The 19657-nt window shown below is 36.6% G+C and overlaps 2 non-coding genes across 2 annotated transcripts; both read right to left on the reverse strand.

Annotated features, from left to right (window-relative positions):
• Positions 1-503: 503 nt before the first annotated feature.
• On the reverse strand, positions 504-634 carry LOC126023245 (small nucleolar RNA SNORA51). Its single transcript, XR_007500439.1, has one exon. It is a non-coding gene; the product is annotated as a small nucleolar RNA SNORA51 (small nucleolar RNA).
• A 13009-nt stretch (positions 635-13643) lies between these two features.
• LOC126023164 (small nucleolar RNA SNORA51) lies at positions 13644-13776 on the reverse strand. Its single transcript, XR_007500370.1, has one exon. It is a non-coding gene; the product is annotated as a small nucleolar RNA SNORA51 (small nucleolar RNA).
• Positions 13777-19657: the final 5881 nt, after the last annotated feature.

Here is a 19657-nt window from a genome sequence, read left to right on the forward strand (position 1 = left end):
GAGGGGTCTTGGAAAAGTTAGATAAGCCTTGGACCAAGGGGATTCGGGCCCTTTCTGCGCTGCTGGGCGCTCTGGCTTTTGGGCCTCTGTGTTCTGGTCTTTGACCAGCATGGAGCCCAAAAGGAAAGATGGCTAACAGGAGATAAGATGCAGGGCTAGCAAAGTATTGCTGTGCTTGAAAGGTTATGAGTAGGCCACACACATGTGGTGGATAGGGCATGAATAAAGTTGTTGCTTCCTGATGCCTGCCTGTGAGTGAGTGATTTCGCCTTTCACCTGGGCCTGGGACCCAATGGCTGGATGGGAGCCAGGAGCCACGTGGCCTGGGATGGCAAAGAGAAATCCATTGCCATCCATCGCCATCAAGCACCACCGTTAATTATTTAATGCAAGAAATGGCTACTACTTTATTCAACCATGGAAGTTATGAGTCCAAGAATTTGTCCATTTCTTTCAGGTTCTCATTTTTAGTGGCATAGAGTTTCTCAAAGTAGTTTCTTTATTTCTGTTCCCTCATTCACAATATAAACCAGACAAAGGTTCTTTTTGAGGTCTATATGGGCAGCATTTACTGTATCTCCTCTTTCTATACAGTCAGTGTAAAGAACACAGCCTGTGGTAAGCAAAGTAGTTTCTGATTACCCTTTGAATCTCAGAAATATTGGTAGTGATCTTTTTTGTTTCATTAATATGAGTTATCAAGTTTCTCACTATTTCTTTGTTAGTTTTGCCAGTGGTCTATCAATCTTGTCAATTTTTCAAAGAACCCACTTCTGCTTTCGTTGATCTTTTGGATTGTTTTTTGTGTTTCCATTTCATTGATTTCTTCTCTCAGCTTTGTTATTTCCTTCTGTCTCCCTATTTTTGGTTCCTTTGGTTTAGCACTTTCTAATTCTATGAGCTGTGTCAAAAAGCTATTCAAATATGCTTCTTCTTTCCTCCTTCCTGGTGTGTGCTTGCAAAGCTATAAATTTTCCTCTCAGTACCACTTTTTCTATGTCCCATAGGTTCTGATAATTTGTGTCTCTATTGTTATTTGTTTCCAGGAAAGTTTCAATTTCCTCTTTGATTTCATTTCGAACCCACTGGTTATTCCATACTAGACTGTTTAACTTCCAGGTATTAAAGTTTTCTTCTGTGTCCCTTTGTAGTTTACATATAATTTTAGGGCCTTGTGGTTGGTGAACATAGTTTGCAAAATTTTTATCCTCTTGATATTATGGAGGTATGTTTTATGCACTAACATGTAGTCTATCCTGGAGAATGTCCCATATCCATTAGAGAAGAATGTATATCAAGGATTCTGGGGGTGGAGAATCATATATATATGTATATACATACATATATATGTATATACATATATATAGTAAGCCTCCTTCCATTTCTCTTTTCAGGTCTAGCATATTCTTGTTGGGTTTCAGTCTGGTAGACCAATCAAGTGTTGACAATGCTGTGTTGAGGTCTCCAACAATTATTGTCTTGATATTCTTTTTCATATTTGTCAACAATTGTTCAAATATTTTTCTGGCAACTCATTCGATGCATATATGTTTAGGAAAGTGATTACATCCTGCTGTACATATACATTGATTAATTCAAAATGTCCATGTTTGTCCCTTATAACTTTTCTGAGTATAAAGTCTGCATCATCTGATATTAGTGTGACCACTCCAGCTTCTTATTTGGTGTTGTTTGCTTGGATGATTTTCTTCCACCCTTTTATTTTGAGTCTATGCTTGTTCTGTCTATTTAGGTGTGTTTCTTGTAGGCAGAAGAAGGTTGGATTGAGTTTTTTGATCCATTTATCCACTCTGTGTCTCTTAACTGGTGCATTAGTCCATTGACATTGAGAGAATAGTCATGGGATTTAGTGCTATCTTTGTGTTGATAGTTTGATGTATCTGTTGGTCAGTCTTGTCTTAAGAGATCTTTCAGTTTTTCTTTTAAGGCTGCTTTTGTGTCTGTAAAGTTTCTGAGCTGTTGTTTATCTTCGAAGCCATGAATACTTCCCTAAAACCTGAAAGTGATGTTTTCTGGTGCAGTATTCTAGGCGAAGCATTTATTTTATTGAGTTTTGTCACTGTGTTTCACCACTGCCTCCTGGCCTTGAGTGTTTCTTTTGACAGGTCTCCTGTAATCTCAAGAATGTTCCCTTGAATGTAAATTCCCTTTTTGATCTTGCCACTTTCAGAATTTTGTCTCTATGTGTGGGACTTGTCATTATGACTAGGAATGTGTCTTGGGGTGTTATTCCTGGGGTTATTTTAGTGGGTACTCTTTGGGCATTCAGGATTTGGTCGCATATATTCTTTAGCTCTAGTAATTTTTCCTTAATGATTTTCTTGACCATTGATTCTTCCTGGAGATTTTCTTCCTGGGTCTCTGGGACTCCAATGATTCTTAAGTTGTTTCTGTTGAGCTTATCAAAGACTTCCATTTTCATCTTTTCCCATTCTTTGAGTAATTTTTCCATTGTCTGTTCATTTGCTTTAAGTCTTTTTTCCAATCTCTTCTGCTGTATGGAGTTGTTATGCATTTCATCTTCCAGTGCACTAATTCTCTCCTCAGCTGCTGTTGCCCTGATGAAGAGATTATCTACTTTGTCATTCAATTTGTATACTGAATTTTTTCAGACCTGTTATTTGACCTGTTATTTTAGTTTGGAATTTTTTTATTTCTGTCTTGATATTCTCTTGGTTCTTATTAGTGTTCTGTTCAACTTGATCTATGTTTCCTTTGAGTTCTGTGAGCATTCTCCATATTTTTTTCTAAACTCCATATCTGATATCCTTCCTCCTCACCCCACCCTATCTGTACTCTGACAGGCTTTCTATTCCCCTCATACATTCTCATTGATAGGATAGTTCGCAATGTAGTTATTTCTTTAACAAGGCTCATCACCTTTTGTGGTGAGGTTCATGAAGTGGGCTGTAATATCCAGACCTCCTCTCTTTTGTCTCTGAAAATTATTGCAAGAATGTCTTTCATTTTTCTTAAAACATATAGATGAGTGAGACTTCATCTCTGCTGATGGCTGCATAATATTCCATTGTTTATGTGTACCACAGTTTCTTTAGCCATTTATCTGTTGAAGGGTATCTTGGTTGATTCAGAGTCTTGTTATGGTAAATGAATATAGGTGCAAGGAAGGGATTTTTTTACTGTTTTTTTGTGTGTGTGTGTGTTCCTAGGATATATTCCTAGGAGTGTAGAGCTGGATCCTATGAGAGCTCAATTTCCAATTTTTAGAGGAATCTCCATATCGCTTTCCAGAAAGGTTGGATAGACGGCATTCCCACCAGCAGTGGATAAAAATTCCTTTCTCTCTGCATTCCCCCCAACACTGCTTGTTATCATTCTTTGTTATGAGTGCCAATCTCTGTGGTGTGAGGTGGTACCTCATAGTTGTGATTTGCATCTTCCTGATGGTTAGTGATGTGGATCAATTTTTCATGTGCCTTTTCACCATTTTGTATTTCTTCTTTATCAAATTGTCCATTTCTTCTCCCCATTTTTTGATGATTTAGATTTTTTTTGGTAAATTTCTGTCAGTGACTCATTTTGGCTATTGCGTTAATAGTTTCTTCCACTCTGTGTGTTGCTCTTGTATCCTGGGTACTATTTTCTTCGAGGTGCAGAAGCTTCTCAGCTTAATATATTACTATTTGTTAATTTCTGCTTTCACTTATTTGGAGAGTGCAGTCTCCTCCTTGAAGGTGCCTTTAGTCTCAATGTCCTGGAGTGTTTTACCTACATGTTGTTCTATATACTTTATGGTATCAGGTCTGATATCGAGGTCTTTAATCCATTTGTATTTTACCTTGTGCATGCTGTTATCTGGGGGTCTAAGTTCATTTTTTGAAAGTGGCTAGTCAGTTGTGCCAACACCTCCTGTTGAAGAGGCTGTATTTTCTCCACTTAGGTTTTTGCTCCTTTATCAAAATTAGGTGATTGTATGTCTTGAGAACATTCTCTGATTACTCAACCTATTCCACTGATCTGAGGGTCTGTCTTTATTTTAATACCATGCAGTTTTGATAAGTATTCCTTTGTAATACAGTCTCAATTTGGGGAAAGTAATGCCTCCAATATTCTGTTTTCCAATGATTGCTTTAGCTATTTGAGGGTGTTAATTGTTCCAAATGAATTTCAAAAGTGCTTGATCCACTTCTTTGAAGAATGTCATGGGTATCTTTAGAGGAATTACATTAAATCTGTTCAATGCTTTGGGGAGTATTGTCATTTTAATGATGTTAATCCTCCTAATCCATGAGCAGTGTATGTGTTTCTATTTCCGTGTGTCCTCTATTATTTCTTTTTGGATGTCCTTCACATCTTTAGTCAAGTAGACTCCAAGATATTTGAGCTTGTGCAGCATAAGGTGACTGGGTTTATTTTCTAAATGCCCATTTCTTCCCTATTATTATTGTTTTTTAAAAAGGCCATTGATTTTTGTGTGTTAATTTTGTAGCCTGTCATCTTGCTATATGAGTTTATTGTTTCTAGAAGCTTTTTGGTAGAGTCTTTAGGGTTTTCTAAGTAGATTATCATGTCATCTGCAATCAGCAAGAGCTTGACTTCTTCCTTTCCTATCTGGATTCCCTTGATATCTTTTTCTTGCCTAATCACTATAGCAAGTACTTCCAGTGCTATGTTGAGTTCCAGTGGTGAGAGAGGACAGCCTTGCCTTGTGCCAGAATTTAGAGGGAAGGCTTTTAGTTCTTCTTCATTGAGGATAATATGTGCCACTGGCTTGTGGTAGATGACCTTAACTATATTGAGAAAGGTTCCTTTTATTCCCATCTTGCTGAGAGTTTTGATTAAGAATGGATGTTGGGCCCTATCAAATACTTTCTCTGTGTCTATTGATATGACTATGTGGTTTTTAATTTTTTTATGGTTGATTTGTATATTATGCTGATAGATTTACTAATGTTAAACCATCCTTGCGTTCCTGGTCTGAAACCTACTTGATCATAATGAATGATTTTAATGAGTCCTTGAATCCTATTTGCCAATATTTTGTTGAGGATCTTTGCATCTGTGTTCATCAGGGATATTGTTCTGTAATTTTTTTTGGTAGCATCTCTGTCTGGATTGGTGATCTAGGTGATGTTGGCTTCATAAAAGCTATTTGGAAGTGTTCTCGTTTTTTCAATTTCATGAAAGATTCTTGCCAGGATTTATAGTAGATCCTCTTAAAAGATTTGAAAGAATTTATTAGGGAATCCATCTGTGCCTGGGCTATTGATTTTGGGCAGAAATTAGATTACCATTTTAATATAATTTCAGAGCTTTTGGTCATCGAAGGTTACCTGAAAAATTTCTATCCTCTTGATATTATTGAATTACGTTTTAAGTGCCAGCATGTTGTCTACTCTGGAGAATGCCGAATGCACTTTGGAGAAGACTGTGTATCCAGGTTTGTGGGGCTGTAGTGTCCTATTAATATCTACTAGACCTCTTTCTTCCATTTCTCTTTTCAGGTCTAGTAATATTCTTGTTGGTTTTTAGTCTGGTTGACCTATCAAGTGTTGACAAAGCCGTGTTGTGGTCTTCCACAATTATTGTTTTGTTATGGATATTCTTTTTCAGATATTTCAACAATTGTATTAAATATTTTTCTGGCCCTTCATTTGGTGCATATATGTTTAGGAGAGTGATTTCTTCCTGCTGTACATATCCATTGATTAGTACTAAATGTCCATCTTTGTTCCTTATAACTTTCCTTGGTATAAAGTTTGCATCATCTGATATTAGTATGGCCACTCAGCTCTTTTATGGGTGTTGTTTGCTTGGATGATTTTCCTCCAGCCTTGTATTTTGAGTCTATGTTCTTACTATTCAGGTGGTTTCTTGTAGGCAGCAGAAGGTTGGATTGAATTTTTTTTGTCCATTTAGCCACTCTGTATCTCTTCACTGGTGCATTTAGTCCATTGACATTGAGACAAATAATTGTCATGGATTTAGTGCCATCTTTGTGTAGAAGTTTGGTGTTGGTAAGTCAAGTCTTAAAGTAGACCTTTCAGTTTTTCTTTTAAGGCTGGTTTTGAGTCTGTAAGTTTTCTGAACTTTTGTTTATCTGTGAAGCCATGTATTCTTCCTTCAAACCTAAAAGTGAGTTTTTCTGAGTGCAGTATTCTCAGTGAAGCATTTATTTTATTGTGTCTTGTCACTATGTTCCACCACTACCTTCTGGCCTTGAGTGTTTCTTGTGACAGGTCTGCTGTAAATCTCAAGGATGCTCCTTTGAATTTAACTTTTCTTTTTGATCTTGCTGCTTTCAGAATTCTGTCTATATCTTTGGGATTTGTCATTGTATCTAGGATGTGTCTTGGGATATTTTTTCTGGGGTCTCTTTTATTTGGTACTCTTCAGGCATGCAGGATTTATCACATGTATTCTTTAGCTCTGGTAGTTTCTCTTTAATAATTTTCTTGACCATTGATTCTTCCTGGATATTTTCTTCCTGGTTCTCTGAGACTCCAATGATTCTTAAATTGTTACTGTTGAGCTTATCATAGACTTATATTTTCATCTGTTTACATTTATGAGTAATTTTTCCATTGTTTGTTCATTTGCTTTAGGCTTTTTTCCCAATGTCTTCTGCTGTATGGATTTGTTATGTATCTCATCTTCCACAACACTAATTCTATCCTCAGCTTCTGCTACCCTGATGGAAATGTTATTCATTTTGTCATTCAATTCCTCTACTGAGTTTTTCAAATTTGTTATTTGACCAGTTATTTCAGTTTGGAGTTTTCTGATTTCTGTCTTTATATTCTCTTGGCTCTTATTAGTATTCTCTTCAACTTGATCCATGCTTTCTTTGAGTTCTATGAGCATCCTCCATATTTCTTCTCTAAACTCCATATCTGAGAGACTGACTCATTGGTTTTCTGGTCATCAGAGTTTCCATCTTCATTGTCTATGCCTGGTGCTGGCCTGCGTTGTTTCCCCATTGTCACACTTGCATGGTGGGTTTTCCTATGTGTTGTGGTGGTATTCATTGGCTAAATGATGTGTGCAGCTATGCTCCTCTGGCTCCACCCTTCCTGGGCAGGTCAACTTGCCCTCAAGGAAGGGAGCCCTCTGTGGATGAAGCCACACACAAGATCAAATCTTAGGCCTGAACATGCAGCAGAGAAGACAGTCCAGAGAGATTTGCTTGGCTTCAAAGATGCAGCACAGTTCCTAGTGTGAATTTTTTCTGTGTGTTGGAGTGGAATTCTTTCACTAGAAAGAGTGCACAGCTACAAAGCGAAGCAGAGCAAATTGCTCTTCTGGAGCCTCTAGGAGAGCGATTTTGCTGGGTCTTTTTTGGCCCACTCACGAGAGGTTTAAGAGACTTGACAGTAGAGAAACATGCACAGGCAACACTCACAGTTTCTCGCAGTTAAGAATTACTCTGGTTGGTTATTTTTGGGTCATCTGAGTTGCCATTTTCATTCATTCATTTCATTTCATTTCATTTCATTTCACTTAATTGCCTGGTGCTGGCCTGCATTGTTTCCCCCATTGTTACATTTGTATTGTGGCGTTTTCCACATGTTGTGGTAGTATTCATTGGCTAACTGATGTGCACAGCCTTTCTGCTCTGCTACGCTGCCACACTCCTCTGGCTCCTCCCTTTCTAGGTGGATCAACTCACCTCCAAAGAAGGCTAACCATCCGCAGATGAAGCCACACACACAGGGTGAAATCAGGCCCAAGGACGCAGCATGTAGTCTTTATCTCTGGAAGTTTCTCTGTATTGATGTCTTTGACTGCCGATTCTTCCTGAGGATTTTCTTCCTGTGTCTCTGGGATTCCAATGATTCATATGTTGTTTCTGTTGAGCTTATCAAAGACTTTTTTTTTCATCTGTTCACATTCCTTGAGTAATTTTTCATTTCTCTTATCATTTGCTTAAACCTTTTTTTTTTTTACAATTTCTTCTGCTGTATTAAGTTATCTCTCTCTCTTTCTTTGTGAGTTTTGCCAATGTTCTATGGATCTAGTTTATTTTTTTCAAAGAACCAATTTCTGCTTTCATTGATCTTTCAGATTGTTTTTTTGTGTTTCCACTTTATTGATTTCTGCTCGGAGCTTTGTTATTTCCTTTGTCTCCCTATTTTTGTTTCTTTTGTTCATCATTTTCTAATTCTATAAGCTGCGTCATTAAGCTATACAGGTATGCCCCTTCTTCCTTCCTTTGTGTGCTTTCAAAGCTATAAATTTTCCTCTCAGTACTGCTTTTGCTGTGTCTCATAAATTCTGATAATTTGTGTCTTTATTGTCATTTGTTTCCAAAAATATTTTTATTTTATCTCTGAACACTGGCTGTTCAGTAGTAAACTGCATAATTTCTAGGTGTTAAAGTTTTTCGTTTTTGTCCCTTGTAGTTCACTGCTCTATTCAGTGCCTTGTGATCAGCAAAGGTAGTCTGCACTATTTCTATGCTCTTGATTTTATGGAGATCTGTTTTATGGGCCAGTATGTGGTCTATCTTGAAGAATGCCCAATGTGCATTGGATAAGATGTGTATCCAGGTTTCTGGGGATGGAGTGCCCTATATTTAAATCACCTAGACCACTTTCTTCCATTTCTATTTTCAGAGCTTGTGAATTTTCATTGAGTTTCAGTCTACTTGACCTATCAAGGGGTGAAAGGGCAGTATTGATGTCTCCCACAATTATTGTTTCTATTGATATTTTTTCAGATTTTTCAACAAGTGTATCAAATACTTTGCTGGTCCTTCATTGGGTTTGTATATGTTTAGGAGTGTGATTTATTCCTGTTGTACATATCCTTTGATTAGTAAAAAATGTCCATCTTTATCCCTTACAACTTTCATGCCTCTAAAGTTTGTGTCACTGATATTAGTATGGCCACTCAAAGTTATTTAAAGATGTTGTTTGCTTGGATGATTTTCCTCCAGCTTTTGATTTGAGTCTATGTTTATTCTAAAAATTTAGGTGTGTTTCTTGTAGGCAGCAGAAGTTTGGATTCAGTTTTTTGATCCATTTAGCCATTCTGTCTCTTAATTTGTGCATTTAGTCCATTGACTTTGAGAGAGATAATTGAAATGAATTTAGTGCCATCTTTGTGTAGAAGTTTGGTGTGTCTTTTTGTCAGTATTGTCTTAAAGTAGGTCTTTCAGTTTTTCTTTTAAGGCTGGTTTTGTGTCTGCAAAGTTTCTGAGCTGTTGTTTATCATGAAGCTATGTATACTTTCTTCAAACCTCAAAATGAGTCTTGCTAGGTGCAGTATTCTAGGCTAAGCATTTATTTCATTGAGTTTTGTCACTATACAGTATCCTAGGAGTAGCATTTATTTCATTGAGTTTTGTCACTGTATCCCAACACTGCCTTCTGGCTTGAGCATTTCTTGTGACAGGTCCACTGTAAACCTTAACAATTCTCCTTTGAATGTAATTTCCCTTTTTGATTTTCTCTTTCAGTATTTTATACCTATCTGTGGAATTCATCATTGTTACTAGAATGTGTCTTGGGGTGTTTTTCCTTGGGTCTCTCTTAGCTGGTACTCTTCAGGCATGTAGGATTTGCTTGCATGTAGTCTTTAACTCTAGTAGTTTCTCTGTAATGATGTCTTTGTTGATTCTTCCTGAGGATTTTCTTTCTGTGTCTCTGGGATTCCAATGATTTATATGTTGTTTCTGTTGAGCTTATCAAAGACTTCTTTTCTTTTTTTTCAGTGTTAAAAGGTTGTTTATAATCAGTTTACATTTTTTCACAATTACAAAGTTGCTTATGATTGAGTTTCAGTCATACAATGTCTAACATCCTTCAGCAGTGCACATTTCCTGCTACCAATGTCCCCAGCTTTCTTCCTGCCTGCTTCTTAAGGCAGAAATCTCTTTCTCTTTTTCTCTCCTTCCTCCTTTCTCTTTTTAGACACTGGTTTAAAATATTATTACTGCAGGGTATCATGCATATCACATTCTCTCCTTTCAACACCCAATTCTGTCCAGAGCGATCATTTCCAATTATTATTAACATAATGGTCTCTTCTCTGTCCAGATATTTGGCTTGTTTTTAGTTTTTAACTACTGTGAGCATAGGCATGCAGATAGCTTTGTTTCATTGTGTTTGGGGTCCCAAGTGTATATTCTCAGTAATGGTATTGGTTTTACTCGATCATATGAGAGCTCAGTTTTTATTTTTCTGAAAATAGTCCATATTGTTTTTCAAAAAGGCTGCACCAGTCTACATTCCTCCCATCAGTGAATAAGAGTCTTTATCCCTACATCCATGCCAGCACTGGTTATTCTTATTTTAAGTGAGGCTTTGAATTTGTTAAGTTATTTCCATTAAATCCTACCACTGCCTAAAGGCCTGGAAGGTTGCTTATTATAACAAATTCATTGTAAATATTAAGAATGCTCCTTTGTATGTTACTTCCTTTTTTGATCTTGCTGCTTTAAGTATTCTATATCTTTAGTTTCTTTATTGTGACTAGAGTGTGCCTGAGGGTGCTTTTACTTGTGTCTCTTTTAGCTGGCACTCTTCCAGAATTCAGAATATGGGTAAAACCACTTTTAAATTCTGATAAATTCTCAGCTAAGATGTCTACTTTATAGGGGTTTTCTTCCTAGCTAATTTGGTTCCCAGAATGTTGTTTTTGTTGATTTCATCAAAAAGTTCTATTGTATATTTGTTTAAGTTAATTTTTTCCCATCTTACATTCATTTATTTTGCGGCTTTTTTTCCCATATTATGTTGTTTGGAGCTTTTGTGCACATCATCTTAGAGCTCACTGATTCTGTCCTTAGAAGTTGTTACTTTTCCAATGAATTTTTTATTTTGCTTACCACAATTTCTTTTTTTTTATTTTTTTATTTTAAATTATGAGAACAAAAGATGCAAAGAAAGAAGACAAGGTAAAGTTACAGTGGAAGGACAATCACCCATAACATAATTCTCAGAAGATGTCCCCTTACTGATATCTTAACTTTGAACTTTCAGCCAAAGAACATTAAGAGAAATAAAACAGAATCCATGTACAATTACTTTGTCCCTCAAGTCCCCAGATTGTCACACATTATAATATTTCTTAACAGCACAAAAGGCAATCTAAAGCCATAAAACTTACGTAACTCCTTAAACATTAGAGGCATAGTATTTTTTTACATTTGCATTACATGCATATTAGCTTAAGTTAACCTCAAATTTTAAGTGGGTGCTTTTTAAGGATTAGAGTCAAAGGAGCACAGTAAAAACAGTGTTAGAGTGGCAATTGTTGTTTGCATAGGCCCACCAAAATATGAGAGGCATGGAAAGGAATAACCTTGGCCTAAATACAAAGAGTCCCTACCCCTGAAGTTTCCTGGCATAAGACCAACTCTAGGCTTCAGGCAAGTTATCATCCGATCCAAGACATTGTCCGTAGTGCCAACACACTTTTCACACAGTATCTGTTGTTGGTATCATGTTTCTGTATTAAAGATTCTGGAATCTGCATATCCTACATTGAAGTCATGATGTGGAGTATTTTCTCATTTCACCTCACCATGAAAGGGCAATGCAGGAAGCCCTGTCCTGTAAGCAGGTCGTTGTTGTTAAGTCTTCTCAGTGTTAAGGGAAGTCTCTTTTGAGCAGGTCGATGTCTGAGCAGTGGTAGGATCTTCCGTGGTAGAGGATTGCTTCCAGGTGATGTTATAGACAAACCTCACAATTAAGGGGCAATACAGCAAGCCCTGTCCAGTAAGCAGGTCATTGTTCTTGTTAATTCTTCTCAGTGTTAAGGGAAGTCTCTTTTGAGTAGATCGATGTCAGAGTAGCTCTAGGGTTTTCCCTGGTAGAGCAGTGCCTCCAGGTGATGTTATATACAACCTTGGATGTTTTGTAGATGTCTTCTCTAGATCAGGGGTGAATGGAGAATGCCCATTCTTCTGAGGCCTGTGCCAGGTCTTTATGTCAATGTTCAGGGTGTAAGGTCTCATTGCACTATATGTTTGTGTGTTCCCATCTCTATTAAATAAGAACTTATTGGTATGTATAGTATTTTCCCATTTTAGTGTGCCTAAGCAAACAAGAAATAAAGCCAGGTGGTGCTATCAGATATATGGGGGCGTAAGAACATTTCCAACAATACCCATGACTTGGTTCAAACATAAGCATTAAACTGAGGGATTCTTTCACACCAAATTCCACATTGAGCAGTTCACAAAGAGAAGATTAAAAAACATGGGGGGGGGGGAATCGTCACTGTATAAGAAAATATTCAGCAAAAGTGATAGCCATCAAAGAAAACACCCATAAAATGTTAAAAAGACTTAAGTGTCCTTTTTATGCCTTTTAAAATAGTTGGGTGGGTGTTAACTCCAGGGCACCACTTTGGTCTGTGACTTAGGACTCTACAGTACTTAAGTTAGAAAGGGTAATTGAGGAGTAATGATGATAGGAATTAAGGAAGTTAAAGAGAAATATGATCTTACAGAGGGGTATGCAAAAGAGCAGAGTACAAAATGGACATTCTGCATACATAAAAACATAGTTCAATGATAGTGAGTACTATTAATGTTTCTTGTGCCCCCGCACGATTTTGAAAATATAGACTGGACAGAGATTACCAGTGACTTCAAGAAGCTGGGAGGCCAGAAGTTCAGAGCCCCACCAAGACCCTCTCTAAGGAGCTGAATGGATAATGGGGGAAAGCCTAGGGTACCTTCAAGCTTCACCAAGGGGCCCAACTCACTGGCTTGCCCAGGCATGTGGCCCGGGAAAGCCCTGGAGATCTGGAGCAATGCGGTAGAGAGTTACTGGGGTTACCCAAGTCCCGCACCCCCACTAGGCCTGGTTAAGAAGGCCTTCAGCATGGCGGGGGCCTGCCAAACCCCCTCCTGCTAGACAGACTTTTATTTTCATCTCTTCACATTCCTTGAGTAATTTTTCCATTTTCTGATAATTTCCTTAAACATTTTTTACAATCTCTTCTGCTGTATGAGGTTGTTATGATTCTCATATTCCAGCCCATTGATTCTGTCCTCAGCTTTCTGTTACCCTATTGGCTTTCCATTGAGGTTTTTCATTAATCTACAGAGTTTTTCAGACCGTTTATTTTAGTTTGTACTTTTCTGATTTCTATCTTCATATCCACTTGATTGTTATTAATGTTCTGTTCAACTCTATCTGTGCTTTCTTTGAGTTCTATGAATATTCTCCATATTTCTTTTCTAAACTCCATATTTGAGAAACTAATTGGATGGTTGGCCGTTTTTGGGTCATCAGATTTGCCCTCTTCATTCTCTATACCTGGTGTTGGACTGCATTGTTTCCCCATTGTCATCCTTGTATTGTGGATATTTCTACATATTGTGTTGTTATTTATTGGCTAGAAGATGTATGCAGCAGAAAATTGGAGTGGCTGCTCCTATGGCTCCACCCTTTGTGGGTAGTCCGGTTCACCTCTGAAGATGACCCTCAGGGAAGATGCTAAAGAAGATCAAGATCTCAGGCTGCAGGAGAGCAGAAAAGACCCACTTCAACTTTTTTAAAGGGAGTTGTTTTCTTGGATGATTTTCCTCCAACCTTTGATTTTTGAGTCTATGTTTGTTCTAACTACTGCGATGTGTTTCTTGTGGGCAGCAGAATGTTAGATTCAGCTTTTTGATCTATTTTGCCATTCTACATCTCTTTTTTTTTTGTCCCCCAATTCACAATACATACCCGGCAAGGGGCCTGTGTTGAGGTGTATATGGGGTGCCTTTACTGTACCTCCTCTTTCTATACAGCCAGTGTAAAGAACACAGCCTGTGGTAAGAATTGGGAGGCCTTATTTTATCTTTTATTTATTTTTTTCTTTTATTCAGGGCAAACTAAAGTTGTTTTTTTTGTTGTTGTTTTTTTTTTGTTTTTTTTTAAGTAAGAATTCATTTAAAGGACAAAATTGATTAACATAATAAGGTAAACTAATATAACATAATATAGTGACATAACATAACATATAATATAATTAATATAATAATAATACATGTAAGTCAAAGAAAGTTTCTGATTAAAAACACAATTTTCTTTTTTTTCCATAATGGCTTACATATCTTTCACTGTAGTATTTTGGGTACATATTCACATTAAATCAGGGGAATACCCATCACCTAATATGTCCTCTTCTCAATCAAAAATCAAATATACTGAAAATAGGCAGAGTCCTGTCTAGAGGCTTCCAACCTCAGTTTGAGAGAGGATGTGAAAAAAGTAATTAAAATACCACAACAATACACACACACACACACACACAAAAAAATATCGAATTAAATAACCGATAAGCACCACAACAATAAAAACAGGCACCACACAATAATCTCGGTTCTGAAATCAAATCATACTCAAGTGCAAAAAGAAAGAGAAAGACAAAACAAAATAAAATAAAATAATATTGGAGACATCAACCGTAATCTCCACACCAAAATAAAGACGTCAAAAAAAATAGATCATTTATTCTCCTCTTGCTGCTTTCGTGGTATGTGGAAGACTTCTACTTTATCTTGGATGGTAAAATCAGACCTGTTTCTAGAGATCTTGGTGGCTGTGCAGATCAGGGAATGGAGTTTATGAAGTCTTTCTTTGTGGTTCTAGCAGTTATGCTTCTTCAATGTCCTTTTTTTGTTTTTTTATGTATTCTAGGTGTTTCAGAATAGTGCTACATTCTGTGTTTTTCTTTTGTCTTCTGACTTACTTCGTTTAACATAACATGATCTAGGTCCATCCACGTTGCTGCAAAGTCTGTGATTGTATCATTTCTAACTGCCATGTAATATTCCATTGTATATATGTACCACATCTTAATGATCCATTCATCTGTTGTTGGACATCGAGGTTGGTTCCAAGATTTGGCTATTATACTGAGTGCTGCAATAAATAGTGGGGTGCATACGTATTTTGGAATGAATGTCTTTCCATCTTGGGGATATATGCCTAGGAGAGCAATTGCTGGGTCAAATGGCAGCTAAATTCTGAGTTCTTTGAGCACTCTTCAGACTTTTCTCCATAGATGTTGGACCAAGGGGCATTCCCACCAGCAATGAATGAGAGTTCCTTTCATACCACATCCTCTCCAACAAAGGTTGTTCCCATTATTTTTGATGTGAGCCAACCTCACTGGTGTGAGGTGGTATCTCATTGTTGTCTTGATTTGGATCTCCCTGATGATGAGTGAAGGTGAGCATGTTTTCATGTGTTTGTTGGCCATCCTTCTCTCTTCCTCAGAGAAATGTCTATTCATTTCGTCTCCCCATTTTTTTATGGCCATAGTAATAAAAACAGCATGGTACTGGAACAGAGACAGGACCTCAGACCAGTGGATTAGAACAGAATTCCCAGACATAAACCCCCAGATATATAGCCAACTAATATTTGATAAAAGAGGCAAGAATATGAAATGGAACAAAGAAAGCCTATTCAACAAATGGTGTTGGTACAACTGGAAACTCATATGCACGAAAGTGAAAATCGACCTATATCTCACTCCTTATACAAAAGTCAACTCAAAATGGATCAAAGATCTGGAAATCAGACCTGAATCTATAAAGTTTATCGAGAATAAAATAGGCAGAACACTCGAAGACCTTTATATCAAAAGGGTCTTTGAGAATGGAGCACCAATGGCAAAAACGTTAGCATCAACTATAAACAAATGGGACTATATCAAACTAAAAAGCTTCTGCATGGCAAAAGAAACCCTACTTAATGCAAGAAGACAGCTAACAGAATGGGAAAAAATCTTTTCACTTGATATATCAGATAAAGGGCTGATATCTAGAACATACAAAGCGCTCAGAAACCTGAGTCCTTCAAAACCAAACGAAGCCATTCTACATCTCTTAACAGGTGCATTTAGTCCATTGATGATGACAGAGATAACTGTCAGGAAATTTAATGTCATCTTTGTGTAGAAGTTTCATGTCTATTGGTCTGTCTTGTCTTAAAGTAGACCTTTCAGTTTTTCTTATAAGTTTCTGAGCTTTTGTTTATCCATAAAGGTATGTATAATTCCTTTAACCTTAAAAGTGAGTCTTGGTGGGTGCTGTATTCTGGCAAAGCATTCATTTCATTGAATTTTGTCACTATACCCCTCTGACCTTGAGGATTTCTAGTGACAGTAGGGCTGCTGACAGGTCTGATATAAATCTTAAGTATGCTCATTTGAATATAATTTCCCCCTTTTTATCTTGCTGCTTTTAGTATTCTATCCCTATTTGTGTCTTAGATATTTTCCTTAGGGTCTCTTTTAGCTGTTAATCTTCAGGCATGTAGGATTTGGTTGCTTGCTCTTTTTAGCTCTGGGAGTTTCTCTGCAATGATGCCCTAGACTGCTGATTCTTCCTGAGTATTATCATCTTGGTTTTCTGGGACTCAAATTATTATTATGTAATTTCTGTTGAGTTTATCCAAGACTTCTATTTTCATCTGTTCACATTCTTTGAGTAATTTTTTCTTTGTCGAATATTTGCTTTAAGGCTCCTTTCCAATCTCTTCTGCTGTATGGAGTTGTTATGCATGTCATCTTCCATCTCTCTGATTCTGTCCTTAGCTGCTGTTACCCTTTTAGAGAGTCTTTTTATTGAGGCTTTCATTTAGTTCACTGAGTTTTATAGACCTGTTATTTCAGTTTGGAGTTTTCTGATTTCTATCTTCATATCCTCTTGATTCTTGTTTTTGTTTCATTCAACTCGATCTATGCTTTTTTTGGAGATACTTCAAGATTTTTCAAGTGTCTTGTTTCTTCTTCTAACTTGGCACTCTAGGTTTAGTGCTCACCCTTAAATTGTACCTAAGGCATCTGTTACTATGGTGTTCAGTGCTTACTTCTTACATCCCAATTCTTTCTATTAAAGCATTTGGAATTCTTCTGTAAGGAATGTTTATCTTTTCTTTCCTATCTTCTTATTCTTACATTCAATAGTTTTATCACTGTGGTCTCATGGAATATTTGTCCTTTAGATCAGGATCTAACATTATCACTCTTTTAACACTTAAATTATTGGAGCTTTGGCTATTGGTAGTTTTTCGAGGTTGAATCTTTGTCATTTTGATTTTTAGACTGTACCTTGCTGTGGACTGTTTTATCCTGATGAGATAAAAAGTTCCTAAGCAAAACCTTAGTGAGTTCATTTTTCCACTGGAAGTCAAACGGGAGCACAAAGAGGCGAATTTGAAATATGAATTATGAAATATGAAATTAATGAGACCACACAGAATGCATGGGTACTTGCATCTAGAAAGACGAAGACAAATTTATTTTTTGAGCTGGGTAGCTTTTAAGGTTGAGGTTTGGAATGCAGGGTGTAATTTTTGACATCAAAGAGAGTGGGAGATAGTTAGGGAAACAGAATGAAAGACCATGGATAAAATTTGCACATTAAAGAACCGATACTGAAGTTGAAAAGAAGTTTTGTTTTGGGTTAGCTTTGTTTTGAGTAAGTAGGAGAAACAGGTAATTTTCAGGTAAGTGGGAAGAGAGAGAAATGTTTTAGAGTTTTGGGGGAAAACTGAAAATTGTTTTACTATGAGCTAAGTTTTGGAAAAAACATGATCTTGGCGCCAAAGTAGCAAAGATCACAGGAGCTGGTTAGTGGGAGACTTTTGGCGGGATTTGTACTGTCCTCCTTTGTTAGAAAAAATTACTAAGGCCTGATTTCTAATAAAGGTTAAAAATAGAGAGATAGTTACAGCCACTTTAGAATTATGGTCAAGCAATCCACGCAAAGGGTCAACTGATTTTGACTGCTCTAAGTGGGCCTTTTTGGCAAATAATTCTTTTTCCGGAGTGCAACACTTTTTTGATGTGTGCCCTTCCTGAGTGGGGCGCAACAATTCACCTTTTTTTTTTTAATATGGGCACCTGGTGGCAATTTAAGTCTTTTTCTGGCTGTGAGCTCAGAATAGCCTTTTGCACACTTAGGGACCAAATAGGAGTTCGAATTACTGTTTTGCATGCGAGGCAAAACGTCTTACGTATGCTATTTTATTGCTATAAGTTCAATTAGAAAGAAAAGAGACAGTACCAACAGAGCCAAAAGTTATTATGTTTTAGCAAGGTGGGATTAGGAGCTATGATATACTTAGCTAAATAGGGTATAAAGTATATACTATGTTATGAAAATTATATAAAGTATATACTATGTTATGAAAATTAAAATATAGGCTGGTTACTGTAACAATATAAAAGTTGAGAATGTTACTGGCACTGAGGAATAAAAAACAAATAAGTAAGTGAGAGAATTGTAAGGAGAATAAAAATTGAGTAATACTACATTATTAAGAAAAGTTAGAAATAGAGAAGAAGCATAGAAAAGTTGGAAATTAGAGGAGCATTTAAGCAATAGTAAAAATATGGCATATATGGACAATTTTTGCTGGGAAATAGTTGGAAGGGGAATTGCTGGTTTGCTGATTATAATCATAAACAGATATACAAAAAATTTGTTACAAAGTACAATGATAATAAAAGTTTTGTTGCTGCTTTTAAGAAGGTAGGCTAAACAGGAAACATATACTCAGAAGAATTAAAGGTGGTATTTTGTTTGAGAGTTTATAAGTTCAATTTTTAAATTTTAAGAGTTTGTAAGTTCAGCTGCGGGTGTGACGTCATTTGTTTTCAGGCAGTTTTCAGGGGTTAGCAGTGATGGCGTTTCTGCAGAAGTCACAGGACTGGGGGTTGAAATTGCACCTGGAGTGAGCAGGTTAAATCAGCAGGGGTGTTGAGTTTGTGAGCTTGTTAGCTTCTGCAGAGGGAGAGGCTGATTTCTCAGGTAGACAGTGTTCAGTGTCAGTAGTTCCTGTGGATGTTTTTTGAAGAAACTGGAAAACTTAAGTGAAAAAATTAGTGGGGGCATGGTAATTGTTTTACTTTGACTGGGTTCCAGGGAAAACCTTTTAGATCTGTAGTGAAATTAAATAGCTTTTAATTATGTTTAGGGGGAGCTGTATGTTTCCCTTCTGGATTTTATGTTGTAGAAGTTCTATAAAACAAAGGTTGTTTGGAGAAGGTGAGGGCAGAGAATCTGCATTATTTGTTTTTAGGATGTTAAAGGAGCTGTATTTTTTGCCTATAAGAAAGGAAGAAGGAAAGATTTTTGTTACTTTGATTGCAAGGGAATGCAATTGACTGGTATGATTTTGCAGTTTTAATTTCTGGAAAAGATCAAATTGATTAGTGGGATTTGAGCAGATTAGATTTAAAACTCTAATACTGCCTTAGAGTTGCACGTGTTCTTGTTTCTGTGGGAGGATAGAAGTTAATTTGCAATGAAATACAAAAATTAAGTAAAAGCAGTTACAATATTAATTAGTACAGACTGGTTATAAAGCAAGGTAAATTATGTATGGTTATAATATTTAAATGCATTTTATAAGCAAGTAGATAAGGTAGTGGTGGTAGGTATATTTTGAGGCTAGAAATATAAGGAAAAATAAAAGAAGCAAAACTTTTGGCATAATAGCAATAAGATTATAAACTAATGATTTTATACTTAAAAAAGAGAAAATGTTTGTTAGGAAAACCACATAATTGACCTGATTATATTGTATACATATTGAAATAAAAGAGAACAAATTTATAGAAAAATTATAGAAAGAATAGAGAGAGGGAAAAATATTTTTTGAGTTATGTAAATGAAAAGTTATGCAACAAACAAGACGTAAAAATTGATGTA

The sequence above is a fragment of the Suncus etruscus genome, chromosome 11 (genome assembly GCF_024139225.1).
Source record: "Suncus etruscus isolate mSunEtr1 chromosome 11, mSunEtr1.pri.cur, whole genome shotgun sequence".
Lineage (NCBI taxonomy): Eukaryota > Metazoa > Chordata > Mammalia > Eulipotyphla > Soricidae > Suncus > Suncus etruscus.